Source organism: Pelobates fuscus, chromosome 7, assembly GCF_036172605.1.
Source record: "Pelobates fuscus isolate aPelFus1 chromosome 7, aPelFus1.pri, whole genome shotgun sequence".
NCBI classification, from domain to species: domain Eukaryota; kingdom Metazoa; phylum Chordata; class Amphibia; order Anura; family Pelobatidae; genus Pelobates; species Pelobates fuscus.
This window is the reverse complement of record NC_086323.1, coordinates 195,465,888-195,478,919: the sequence shown is the minus strand read 5'-3', so window position 1 is coordinate 195,478,919 and position 13,032 is coordinate 195,465,888. Positions and strand designations below refer to the sequence as shown.

Below are 13,032 nucleotides of genomic sequence, written 5' to 3'. Positions count from 1 at the left end.
GATAAATCTCTCCAGGCTGCGGTCATCCCTTCTGCTTGTGCACCTTTTTCTTCCACACTTTTCCTTTCCACATAACTTTCTATTAATTTGCTTTGATACAGCACTTTGGGAACACCCAACTTCCTTCGCAATTACCTTTTGAGGCTTTCCCTCCTGGAGGGTGTCAATGATGGTTTTCTGCACAACTGTCAGGTCAGCAGTCTTCCCCATGATTGTGATAACTACTGAACCAGACTGAGAGACCATTTAAAGGCTCAGAAACCCTTTGCAGGTGTTATGGCTTACTTAGCTGATTGGAGTGGCACACTGTGAGCCTAGAATATTATATTATAATTTACTGAGACATACATTTGTAGTAGTACAATTCATAAATAAAAAAAAAAATCAATAAATTAAAATCTCCTTACTATTTTAGTACATTACCCCCTGAGTCACTCATTGGTTTAAAGTCAGTCGTTCTATCCTTCTTATAGGACTATTTAAAGGAATATATTGACGGATTGTCCTATGGTGCGGAAAAAATATCTTGGGCATGTGGGGTAGAGTGTACATCTATTTGAACTCTTCCTCTAGAGAAAATGTGACTCTATTCCATGTATATTAGAGAATATCCCCGGATTTCAGGAATCTATGACATCATCCAGAAAATTATTCTATATCGTAACCTATCTAGCGTGCTGTAAAGAAAGGGGAAAGGACGAAAGGAGAGGGGAGGAAGAAAAGACAATACTGGACAAATGGAAGGGTGGGGGGAGGGCTATAATAAAAGGGATGTAGCAAATATTCATCTAATGTATTCCATACCAGATCCTAGACAACATTAATGTGTTCTATAATATTATGTGGATCAGGAGAGTGTGGTCGTAAATAAGTTTATTTTCAGGCACTTTGAGTAACTGATGTGGGTACCTCTCTCTTCATCTAACTGTGCGGAGGTTGATTTGGTTCTGTATAAGTAAGTTGTAGATAAGTCTTCCACATTTTGGAGATATGAGGGCTATATTTCCCTATTTTCATCTGGTTCCATGTTAGTTCATACTGAACTGTTAAGGACATTGCATTCTCCACTTCTCGAAGAGAGAGTAGGTCGATAGTTTTACAATTTCTAGCTATGAATATAGATACTGTGCTCAGTAGAAGATATATATTTTTTTTTGATTGGTTTGGAGATGTTGTCTGGAAGTAGTCGAAGGAGTATTGTTTTTGGTTCATAAGCTAGTTGAAAGTTAATAATTTGCTTTATCATTCTTATAATGTTCTTCCACAGAGAGTTCACTCGTTTACACATCCACCAAATATGTAGCATGGTGCCTTTACTAGTGTGACATCGCCAGCACATGTCTGACGTTGCGGGAAACATGGAGTGTAGTCGTGATGGTAACATGTACCACCTTTAAAGAATTTTCCATGATGCTTCAAAGTGAGCAGTTCTAGTAGTTAATCCATTATGGACAGTGAAAATCTGCTCCCATTCTGTCTGAGAAATATTAGTTTGGAGATCTTCTTGCCATTCTTGCATAAATTTCCATTTATTATTCGCATCTGGGTTAGAGAGATTGAGGTAACAAATAGCTATTGGTTTTTTTTTTGGAGTGCAGATCGATGGGCATTGCGCTTTGGAATAGAAGTTTGTAGTGTCTGTTTCCTTGTTTAGATCTTGTTCACAGTAATAATTGCTTTAATTTGAAGGTAAGCGAATGTAAAATTCAAGGGTAGTGTAAATTCCTCTCTTAAATCCGGAAAGGATTTAAGTCCCCCTGGGCTACATAGGTGAAATAGATGGAAACGTTCCGTTGCAGTGATATAGAGTTTTGATTGGAGTCGCTAAAGCCCATGGATGTGTCGAACATAATTTATCTCTGCAGGTGTCCCATATTTTAAGAAGATGTCTGGAGTTTGGGAGTATGTTTAACCCCTTCCCGACCGCGGACGTATAAGGTACGTCTGGCAGAAAACTGTCCATAATGACCTTGGACGTACCTGGTACGTCCGCAGCTATTTTGATCTCTGCAAGCTCTGATAGTATTGCAGTGATGCTCTGCATGTGTTGAGTGCCTCGAGGGGTCCTGGCAATCATTTTTTTTGTGACAGGTCACTAAGTAAAGTGGTTATCATGTCACATGGGTCACGGAAGTCAACCAGCGCTGAGCAGTCATACGCCACCCTTGCGCTAGAGACTGACGTGTCTATGTCAGACTCTGACCCTGATTTTGACCCAGCCAGGTGCTCGGATACATCATCACTAGATACAGTGTCTGCTGCTAGTGATGTATCTAGTGATGTTGTATCTGTACCTGCTAGCCCCCCTTCCAGAAAGAGACGTGCTGGTCCAGCTGGCAGAACTGCTGAGGAGTGGGTAGTGCCTCATTGCCAGATGCCAGACATCCCACCCTTTACTGCAAATCCTGGCATTAATTTGGATGTCACAGGATTTAGCCCTCAGCAGTTTATGGAGGTGTTTCTGGGCGATGATGTATCGGGTAACATTGTCGCCCAAACTAATTTATATGCCCATCAATTCCGAGCTACAAATCCTGACTCTTTTTTGGCAAAGCAGCAATGGGCACCCTTCGATGTGCCAGAATTTAAAAGATTCTGGGCATTGACTATGCTGATGTGCATCATAAAGAAGCCCTCCATCCGCTCCTACTGGAGCAGTAGCCCCATCTGCTCTACCCCCATTTACTCCCAATGTATGTCGAGGAAGAGGTATGAAATGATTCTGCATTTCATGCACTTCAGCGACAATAGCCTGTGCCCCCCTAGGGAGCATCCCCAATTTGGCAGGCTGTATAAAATCCGCCCCCTGATTACCCACTTTGCTGCCAGGTTTGCAGAGGCTTATACACCTGGAAGGAATATATGCGTGAATGAATCCCTGATGAAGTATAAGGGAAGGCTGGGATTCAAGCAGTATGTTCCTTCCAAGCGCTCTAGGTATGGTGTAAAGATGTATAAGCTCTGTGATAGTGAGACTGAGTATATTCAGGCCTTCCGGGTGTACGAGGGAAAGGATAGCCACCTTGACCCTCCAGGTTGCCCAGAACATATGGGAACCAGTGGCAAGATTGTCTGGGACCTGATTTTCCCCCTGATGAACAAAGGGTACCACTTGTATACTGACAATTTTTATACAAGTGTCCCTTTGTTCAAGCTACGGTACTGTTTTGATACAGTAGCTTGCGGCACAATTAAAAAGAACAGCACAGGTTTCCCAGGACAACTTGCACGCACCCGGCTACGAAGGGGGGAGACCTCAGCTCTGCGCCAAGAGGAGCTGTTAGCAGTTAAGTACAGAGACAAGAAGGATGTGTACCTTCTTACCACCATCCACACTGAGGGGACTGTGGAGGTCCCTGTACGTGGCAGAGCTGAGAGGACAAGAAAGCCAGTGTGCATCAAGGCCTATAACCGGCACATGGGTGGGGTTGATCTGGCAGATCAGCTGCTGCAGCCCTACCTAATTATACGAAAGACAAGGGCCTGGTACAAAAAGGTTGCAATCTACTTAATGCAGACTGCAACCCACAACGCTTTTTTGTTGTTCAAAAAAGCAAACCCCGGGATGCAACTGAGATTTTTACAGTTTCAGCTCCAGATCATTTCGGGGATTTTGTACCGTGATGCAACTGCTCTCCGGGCGGTGATGGGAGAGAGCAGACTTGGGGCTACACATTTTATTTTTAAAATCCCCCCTACAGCGGCAAAGAAGAATCCCCCAAAAAGATGCAGGTCTGTTCTAAGAGGGGGCATAGAAAAGAAGTGTATATTACTGTCCTGATTGCCCTGGACTGACTGGTCTCTGCATTGGCGACTGCTTCAAACAATACCACACGCTGGTCCATTTTTTATTTATTTTTTAACATTTGCCGTTCAGTTTTTTTTTTTGTGTGTCTTTTTTTTTTTGGGGGGGGTTGTTACATTTACCCTGTGCATGGGGGGCATGGTGTCCTAAGGAGAAGCCTTGCAGAAAATAACCTGGGGTGTGTTCTTGCAATAACTAACAACGGGCTCTCCTAAATCACAGTCAAAAAGCAGTGTGCGTGTGTGAAAATGAGGATTGAACAGTTACCTCCACACACGTTCTTCAACTACTGCGGGGTGTCAACTTTTCAAATATATGCACGCTCATGTCAATAAAATGCATTGGGATATCTGATAAGGCCCCCAAAAGGAAGATAGGCAAACAAGATATGGACAATTTGAAAAACGCATATCAGACATTTTGCTTTGCACCCCCCAGTGAACCTGACAAACGTATGCATGGGTGGTATCGCTGTACTCGGGAGATGTTGCTGAGCACATATTGGTGTGTCCTTTGGCAGTAACACCTAACAGGAGCTTAGAATCTATGCTCAAAGTAGAATGTGTGAGTGAAAAATAACACCACAAAAACGTTTGACAGAGACTGGTGGTAGAATTAGTGCATGTAAAGTGTTGAAATGCCACCATGTGAAATGCCCTAGGGTTTGTACTTTTCCAAAACATACAGTTTGTTGGATGTGAATTACATTGGCTGGCTTCAGAAATGTTCCAACTGGGACATTTGTGCATGATGGCCAGCTGTGTTTTATTTTTCATCATATTTTACTTTTTTTATTCTAGTAAATCATATAATATGATGAAAATAATGGTATCTTTAGAATGAACATTTAATAGCTAGGAAAACGGTAATAAAATTGAAAATGGCCTGGTCACTAAGGGGTTACAGATGTTTGTCTCAAATGCTGATGAATCCACAGGGTTGATGACAAATCATGGTTTCTACAGTAATTGCTCTCTATTGCCACCCATTGAGGATTATAGTCGGACAGATGAGTGCTGAAGACATTTGTAAGAATAGTGGAGTAATAATACGCTTTAATATTTGGGAGTCCCATTCCTCCGTTTTTCACGTTTCTCATTATTAACACTTTAGGGACTCAGGGATGTTTGCCCCCCCCCCCCCCCCCTCCCCCAACTGAAGCGTAAGAAAATTTGTGGGAGATATAAAGAGATAAAACGATACAGAATCTTGGGTAGTATAGAAATCTTAATAGTGCCGCTATTCTACCTACCCAGGATAAAAACGGATTCTTCCAGGATTGTCGTAGGCTGCTTATTTCTTTCAGTAGCTTCGTATAGTTAGCTTGAAATGATTTGTTATCTTTGAGTTATTTTGATACCTATGTATACTAGATGATCCTTTCTCCAATCAAAGGCTTTTAGCCTTTCTTCAGTAATTTTCAAAATGTTGAAACACATTGCTTGAGTTTTAGTAATGTTAAGTTAATAGTAGGACTGTAGGCTATATGCCTGTATAACTTTATGTAATGAGTGTTATAAGTGGTTGTGTGAGTATAAGAAAAAAATCATCAACAAATAAAGCTGAGTTTATATTCCTTGTGTCCAACCCACACTCCATCAATGCTGTTGTTGTTTCGTATAGTTATAGCAAGGGGTTCTAAGGCTAACACGTATAGGAGAGGAGATAATGGGCAGCCCTGTCGGGACCCATTTGTAATCGGAAACGCCTGCAATGAAAATCCTGAGTTCAGCACTGTTGCTGTAGGAGCACTATACAAAGCCTTAACTGCAGAAAGAAAGAAGGTTGGAAATCCATAGGCCAATAGGGTTTCGTTGAGGAATTGCCAATTCAGACGATCAAGCTCCTTTCCTGCATCGAGGGATAACATAATGCTCTCCTGTTTAGTTTGTTTTAAGATTTTGTATAGGTCTAATGTCTTCCTGATGTTATCTGATCCCTGTCTAACTGTCACAAATCCCACTTGATCCGTATGGATTAATGTCGGTAATATGTTTTTGAGTCGTTCTGCAAATATTTTAGCGTATAGTTTTGCGTCTAAATTTAAGAGACGGAGGTTTCCCTGGTTCGGGGATAGTGATAATGTGAGTTGGAAAAGACCCCATTTGGGTGGCGTTATTAAAGAAATTAGTAAGAGCTGCAGACAATTCATGTTTTAAAGTGGCATAGTATATGTTAGTACAGCCATCTGGACCTGGTTCTTTCCCATTAGGGATTTTGTCAATTTGGTAGAGTACCTCTTCCATAGTGATAGGTGCGGATAACTTGAGTCTGAGTAGTATCTTGTTATTTTAGGGAAAGTAAAGTTTGCTAGAAATGAACTTATAGATGCAAGAGTGGGTTGTGACTGAGTCGATTGATCTTTGAAGTTATATAAGGTATTGTAGTACTGCGCAAATTCGTTGCAAATCTGTGTAGGTTGCATAACTTTGTGCCCCGAGTGGGTATTTATAAATGGTATTCTGATCTGTGCCTATTTGTTTCGCAGTCTTTGCGCAAGTACTTTTGTAGCTTTGTTTCCCATAGAATAAGAAGTCACTTTAAGTTTCTTCAGTGTTACTGTAGCCTTTTTAGTATGAATTGTGTTAATATCTTGTTGCACCGTCAGTATTTGCTGTTGTATAGCTTGAGAAGGATTTACTTGATTTGCTCTATGCAAGTCTTGGAGCTTTTTTAAAAAGATTAATCAGATGTGTATGATTTATCTTCTTTAAGTAAGATGCCCTACACAATAGGATCCCTCGGAAAACTGTTTTATGCGCTAGCCATACTGCGACAGAGTTCGTATCTTCATTATCATTGATATTGAAGTATTGTTGTATTTCCTTCCGAATCGTGTCCGCAAATGTAGTATCATTGAGCAGCTGTTCGTTCAATCTCCATGGGCTTCTATTTTTATATTGATATAAATCTATAAGGGTGAGTAACACTGGATTATGATCAGATTCCGCTGAGGTACCTATCTCACAGGTGTTAACCTGATACATATGAATGTGAAGCATGAGATATCCATCTATACTGGAGTATGTATTATACACTTGTGAGTGATGTGTATATTTCTAGCTTCTGGATGTAAAGTTCTCCATATATCATATATTATAAATCATCTCATGGTCACTACTCTATCCTAATTCTCCTTGACCTGTCTGCGGCTTTTGACACTGTTGATCATCAACAGCTTCTTCTCATCCTCCGCAATATCGGTCTACAAGATATTGCTCTCTCCTGATGCTCATCCTACCTCTCCCAGCGCTCTTTCAGTGTTTCTTTCTCTGGCTCTGCTTCTTCTCCCCAACTCCTCTCTGTCGGTGTTCCCCAAGGTTCAGTCTATACTGCCTCCCTTGGTAAACTCATTAGATCCTTTGGCTTCCAATATCATTTCTATGCGGATGACACGCAAATCTACCTGTCCTCTCCTGATCTCTCCCCGTCCCTCTTGACTAGTGTCTCTGACTGCCTCTCTGCTATTTCTAACTGGATGGCTGCCCACTTCCTTAAACTAAACTTGACCAAAACAGAAATTCTGGTCTTTCCTCCCTCAAATGTTGTTACTCCTGTGTCTGTCTCCCTCCAAGTCAACGGTGCTACTATCCGCTCCACCATGCAGGCTCGTTGCCTAGGTGTTGTCAGGATCGGGTCAGGAATCCAACACGCAGAGTACAAAGAGTAGCTGATACGTATACCGGTCCTTAGAATGGCCGGACTAACGTAGAACTACAATAGAATGGTCAGAGACAAGCCGAGGTCGAGGATAACAGAAGACAGGTAAACGAGAGACAAGCCGGGTCAAGGAATACAGAAAGGCAGGAGAGTAAATAACAAAGCCGGGTCAGAACCAAAAGACAAGAGAATCACAAAGCACTGTGTGACTAGGAGGACTAGAACCACGACAGGGCAATGAGTGAATGAGAGAACCCCCGTTAAGTATCCTGGCTAGGGAGAGGAGACACGCCTCCGGCGAGTCCTGATTCGTCTCCCGAGATTTGAGTGGCAGGATGTTTCGGGTTAGCGTCATGACGTCTACCTCCGGTCCTTCTGTTATAAAAGGAAGTGACTCCCTCGCGGCCGGCGTTAGCAAGGTCGAGTGAACCGCGGGAGACCGAGGAGACATGGCGTCCGGACGGATAACCTTCTAAGTCTCTACCTCTCTCAACGGTAGAGACTCCAGGTACCCTGACAGTACCCCCCCCCTCAGATACGCCCACCGGGCGGAAGGAGCCGGGGCGAGATGGAAAGCGGGCGTGAAATGCCCTGCGAAGACGAGGAGCATGAACATCCTCTTGTGGTACCCAACTCCTCTCCTCAGGACCATATCCCCTCCAGTCAACTAAATATTGTACTCGTCCCCGGGAGACACGAGAATCAATAATGGAGTTAACCTCATACTCCTCCTGACCCTCCACCTGAACAGGGCGCGGAGGGGCGATTGTGGAGGAGAATCTGTTACAGATTAGAGGTTTCAACAATGACACGTGAAAGGAGTTCGGGATGCGTAAAGTAGCTGGAAGAGCTAGACGATATGCCACTGGGTTAATTCGAGTCAAGATCCTGTAAGGACCAATATAACGAGGAGCGAACTTCATGGAAGGAACTTTAAGACGAATATTCCTAGTGCTCAACCACACTCTATCGCCTGGAACAAAATTCGGAGCCGCCCTTCTACGTTTGTCAGCATGTTTCTTTACCAGTACAGAATTGTGTAGAAGAATCTGTCGAGTCTGATCCCACAACTTCCTCAAGTTGGCCACATGGACATCAACCGACGGTACTCCTTGGGAAGGAGAAACCGGGGGAAGAATAGATGGATGAAAGCCATAGTTCATGAAGAAGGGACTTGAATGCGTGGAGTCACAAACAAGATTGTTGTGCGCAAACTCTGCCCAAGGAATCAAACCGACCCAATCGTCCTGGTGTTCGGAAACAAAACAACGTAAGTATTGCTCAATCTTTTGGTTAGTTCGTTCAGCAGCTCCGTTAGACTGAGGGTGATAGGCGGACGAAAAATTCAATTTGATGCCTAATTGAGAACAGAACGACCTCCAAAAACGTGAAACAAATTGGGAGCCTCTATCAGAAGTGATCTCAGAAGGAATCCCATGTAAACGAAAAATCTCTTTAGCAAAGACCTCTGCCAATTCAGGAGAAGTCGGGAGTTTAGGCAAAGGTACGAAATGTGCCATCTTGGTAAACCTATCGACTACGGTAAGAATAACAGTGTGTTTTTTAGAAACCGGCAGATCCACAATAAAGTCCATAGCCACACAGGACCAAGGTTTGTCAGGAATCTCCAGCGGTTGTAGAAGGCCACAAGGAAGCGAATGCGGTAGTTTGGTTTTAGTACAGACCACACAAACCCCGATAAAATCCTTAATATCCTTCCGTAACGACGGCCACCAGAAATCCTTGGAGATCAAAGAATACGTCTTGCGGACACCCGGATGACCAGCCACCTTACTCTCGTGAAGACACTGTAAGAGCTCCAATTGAAGTTCAGGGGGAACGAAAAGTCTGGAAACCGGAGTCAGTCTAGGTGCCAGATGCTGCAAGTTCCTTATCTGATCAAGTAGCGGGGAATGAACTTTGAGAGTAGTGTTAGCGATAATGTTACACTTGGGTACTATAGAGGACAAAACCGGCTCAGATACGGCAGCAGGTTCATATTGGCGAGATAAGGCGTCGGCTTTAGAATTCTTAGAACCTGGCCTATATGTGAGTACGTAGTTGAAGTGAGTGAGAAATATGGACCAACGAACCTGTCTAGATGATAGTCGTTTAGCCTCCCCAATATAGGATAAGTTCTTATGATCCGTCAAAATAGTAACAGGATGCAAGGTACCCTCCAATAAATGTCTCCACTCCTTCAAGGCCATTATAACCGCTAGTAGTTCCCTGTCACCAATGTCATATCTGCTTTCAGTACCGGACAATTTTTTGGAAAAGTATCCACAAGGATGTAGTGGTTTATCTACACCCAACCTTTGGGACAGAACAGCACCTATACCTGTCTCAGAAGCGTCTACTTCGAGTAGGAAAGGTAGAGTAGTATCAGGGTGAACTAAAATTGGTGCGGAAGCAAACAGCTCTTTGAGTGTCTCAAAAGCCCGAAGAGCTTCAGTAGACCAATTCTTAGTCTCAGCCCCTTGTTTGGTCATGTTAGTGATGGGAGCAATGATAGAGGAGTATCCCTTAATGAAACGTCTGTAGTAATTAGAGAAACCAATGAATCTCTGGATAGCCTTGAGACCCTGAGGTAAAGGCCAGTCTAGTATGGATTGGAGCTTCTCCGGATCCATTTCAAACCCTTCCCCAGAAATCACATAACCAAGAAATGTAGTTTGGGATTGGTCAAAGCTGCATTTCTCTAGTTTGCAGTATAAGCCATGCTGAAGAAGTTTGTGTAAAACCCTCCTGACTTGCCTGTGGTGAGTCTCAATATCCCTGGAATGTATAAGAATATCATCAAGGTATACAATTACACAGTCATCTTGAAACTCCCTAAGAACCTCATTAATAAGGTCCTGAAATACTGCCGTAGCATTGCAGAGACCAAAAGGCATTACCGTATACTCATAGTGCCCATATCGAGTATTGAATGCAGTTTTCCACTCGTCACCGTCGTGGATTCTCACTAAATTATAAGCACCTCTAAGGTCCAACTTAGTGAAAATTTTAGAACTTTTTAATCGGTCAAAAAGCTCGGTGATCAAGGGGATCGGATAAACATTTCTGATGGTTATCTTGTTAAGGCCTCGGTAGTCAATGCAAGGTCTTAAAGAGCCATCCTTCTTTTTAACAAAAAAAAATCCAGCCCCAGCAGGGGAGGAGGATCTTCTAATGAACCCCTTGTCTAGGTTTTCACGAATATACTCCTCTAGAACTAAGTTCTCATTCGTGGACAAAGGATATACATGACCCCTGGGGGGCATGGTACCAGAAAGTAAATTAATTTTGCAATCAAAAGGCCTATGTGGTGGTAAGGTATCAGCCTTTCTTTTGTCAAATACTGCCTTTAAATCTTGATACAAGGACGGTATCTGTACTTTGGTAGAGTCAGTAGCGTTATTAATTGGGTTGACACTACAAGGAGGTGACACTTTCTTTAAACAACTCTCTTGACAATTCTGGCCCCAAGAAACTATTTCCCCTGATCTCCAATCTATAACGGGGTTATGTTTCTTAAGCCAGGAATATCCCAGGACTATGGGAACAGAAGGGGATGAAATGAGTAGTAGGGATATTTCCTCCTTGTGTAGAATACCAATAGTTAAGTAAAGAGGTGTGGTCTCCCGGGAAATCACAGGCTCAACTAAAGGTCTACCATCAATGGCTTCAACAGCCAAGGGTGTCTTCCTTAACTGGGATGGGATAGTGTGTTTAGTGAGAAACTTTTGGTCGATAAAACTCTCAGCAGCACCGGAGTCTATCAATGCCATAGTTTCTAAAGTTCCCTTCTCCCAAGTTAACGAGACCGGTAAAAGGAGTCTATGTTCTTTGTAGTTATGAGTAGAGGACAAAATCGAAACACCCAAGGTCTGTCCTCTAGAGAAACTTAGGTGCGAGCGTTTCCCGGACGGCTGGGACAGCTCAAACGTACATGACCTCTGAACCCACAATACATACACAGTCCCTCTCTTCTCCTGTACTGTCTCTCCTCCTCTGAGAGACGAGTAAGGCCTAACTGCATAGGTTCCGAAACCTGTGGATCTTTGGTTTCAGAAACTTGAAATGATGGTACTAGTCTAGAGAAAGATTTAGCGGTTCTATCTCGAGTATTCTGTCTCTCCCTTAGGCGTTCGTCAATACGGGAGACAAAGGAAATTAAGTCCTCCAGATTCTCGGGAAGTTCTCTAGTAGCTACCTCATCAAGTATTACATCAGATAATCCATTTAAGAATACGTCTATATAGGCCTGTTCATTCCATTTTACCTCTGCCGCCAAAGACCTGAACTCTAGTGCATAATCCACAAGGGTTTGGTTGTCTTGTCTAAGGCGCAACAGTAATCTGGCTGCATTGGCCTTCCTGCCAGGAGGGTCAAAAGTTCTTTTAAAAGCAGCTACAAAGGAATTATAGTTATAGACTAATGGATTATCATTCTCCCACAACGGATTCGCCCATCTCAGAGCTCTCTCAATGAGTAAGGTAATAATAAATCCCACCTTTGCCCTATCAGTAGGGTATGAACGGGGCTGTAGCTCGAAGTGAATACTGATCTGGTTCAAAAAGCCACGACACCTCTCAGGAGAACCAGCATAACGTACAGGTGGGGTAACTTGGGAAGAAGCACCTACAGTAGCTACCTCTAACCCTGAACCCACAGAAGAAGCAGAAGTGTTACGCCTCTCCTCAGGTGGATTAATAGGGCGAGACAGCAGCGCCTGTAGTGCCAGAGCCATCTGATCCATCCTATGATCCATGGCGTCAAACCTAGGATCAGGAGAACCAAGCTGACAATTTGTACCTGCAGGATCCATGGCCCTGTCGTAATGTCAGGATCGGGTCAGGAATCCAACACGCAGAGTACAAAGAGTAGCTGATACGTATACCGGTCCTTAGAATGGCCGGACTAACGTAGAACTACAATAGAATGGTCAGAGACAAGCCGAGGTCGAGGATAACAGAAGACAGGTAAACGAGAGACAAGCCGGGTCAAGGAATACAGAAAGGCAGGAGAGTAAATAACAAAGCCGGGTCAGAACCAAAAGACAAGAGAATCACAAAGCACTGTGTGACTAGGAGGACTAGAACCACGACAGGGCAATGAGTGAATGAGAGAACCCCCGTTAAGTATCCTGGCTAGGGAGAGGAGACACGCCTCCGGCGAGTCCTGATTCGTCTCCCGAGATTTGAGTGGCAGGATGTTTCGGGTTAGCGTCATGACGTCTACCTCCGGTCCTTCTGTTATAAAAGGAAGTGACTCCCTCGCGGCCGGCGTTAGCAAGGTCGAGTGAACCGCGGGAGACCGAGGAGACATGGCGTCCGGACGGATAACCTTCTAAGTCTCTACCTCTCTCAACGGTAGAGACTCCAGGTACCCTGACAGGTGTTGACTCCGACCTCTCCTTCAAGCCTCATGTTCAGTCTATCGCCAAATCCTGTCATTTCCATCTCAAAGACATTACGCGCATCCGCCCATACTTAACGCCAGATGCGACTAAGGTGTTGGTCCATTCCACTGTCCTTTCTCACCTTGACTACTGTAATCTGCTTCTCAGTGGTCTTACATGC

At 43.6% G+C, this 13,032-nt stretch overlaps 3 protein-coding genes across 4 annotated transcripts in view; all 3 read left to right on the top strand.

The window, feature by feature from the left end:
• The window catches only part of LOC134568430 (oocyte zinc finger protein XlCOF7.1-like), a 552,154-nt gene that overhangs the window by 60,316 nt on the left and 478,806 nt on the right, over positions 1 to 13,032 (top strand). The window lies entirely within an intron of this gene.
• The window catches only part of LOC134568431 (oocyte zinc finger protein XlCOF7.1-like), a 350,471-nt gene that overhangs the window by 187,372 nt on the left and 150,067 nt on the right, over positions 1 to 13,032 (top strand). The gene's annotated exons all lie outside the window — the stretch shown is intronic.
• LOC134568421 (oocyte zinc finger protein XlCOF7.1-like) overlaps positions 1 to 13,032 on the top strand; it is a 162,549-nt gene that overhangs the window by 354 nt on the left and 149,163 nt on the right. The window lies entirely within an intron of this gene.